The 1,121-nt window shown below is 47.7% G+C and overlaps 1 pseudogene; it reads left to right on the forward strand.

The window, feature by feature from the left end:
• The first annotated feature begins 501 nt into the window (after positions 1–501).
• On the forward strand, positions 502–831 carry LOC112616925 (annotated as a pseudogene).
• The last annotated feature ends 290 nt before the right edge of the window (positions 832–1,121 follow it).

Here is a 1,121-nt window from a genome sequence, read left to right on the forward strand (position 1 = left end):
AAATTAAAATACTTTTGTTTTGTTTGAAAATGTTTTTGTTAAAGATACGTTTTTGAAAAAAATTTAGGTAAATATTTAATAATGTCCCCTTTTCTATCCCAAGAAGTAATTTCATAGTTTATTTAAATTTTTTAACAAAAATGTAGCATAGATTTTTTTAAAAAAATAATTGCATATTTTAACTCAATATATCCAAAATACTATGTCAACATGTAATCAATGTAAAAATTACTAGAGATAGTTTGCATTCTTTTTTCATATGAAATCTTTGAAATCCATTGCGTATTTTACATTTTAGTATGTCTCAACTAACTCAAATGTGAAATTTTCATCGAGAATATCTGAACTGTATTTAAATTAATAAAAATTGCAGTTAAAAAGTTCAACACAGATTTAGTAGGGGGCGTGCAGCCAGCTTGCAAATCAGATCTCTGCTGAGCGGCCAGGCAGCCAACCCCGGAGGAGCAGCCTGCTGGCATCCCCAGCGCCCAAGAGTTGAGGATGTCCTACAAACCCATCACGCCTGTCCCCAGCAGCACCCCCGGCTCCAGCACCCCTGGGCTGGGCACCCCGGTCCCTACAGGAAGCGTCCCGTCGCCATCGGGCTCAGTGCCAGGAGCTGCTGTCCCTTTCAGACCGCTATTTAACGACTTTGGACCGCCTTCCATCGGCTGTGTGCAGGTCATGAAACCACCTGGCGCCCAGGGCTCCCAGAGCACCCACACGGAACTGCTGTCGGTCACAGGGGAGATGGGCAAAGGGATCCGGACCACCTTTGCTGACAGCAAGAGCACCACGGAGCACCTGAAGAGAGAGATCATCCATCCCTAGTCAGAGTGCCTGGCAGAGACAGGGCGGAACCCATGCACTTAACAGGAAGCTCCTAAGCCTCCGTGTCTGGACTTTTCCCGGCCACTCCAGAGCACCTGCTTCTCCCTGGCCCTCATGCCTAGCTGCACTAACCATCCTGGGCTTCCTGTCCTGTGTCCCTTGATGGTGCCCTCAGGAACCAAGGGGTGGCTCTCACTCCAGGTGGCAGCACTAACGATCCTCCCTTCCCCCCCCCCCACTCTGCCAACGCAACAAGAGTTAGCAGCGAGGTCCCCGTGAGTCCCACCCAT

This window comes from Theropithecus gelada, unplaced genomic scaffold, assembly GCF_003255815.1.
Source record: "Theropithecus gelada isolate Dixy unplaced genomic scaffold, Tgel_1.0 HiC_scaffold_14095, whole genome shotgun sequence".
Lineage (NCBI taxonomy): Eukaryota > Metazoa > Chordata > Mammalia > Primates > Cercopithecidae > Theropithecus > Theropithecus gelada.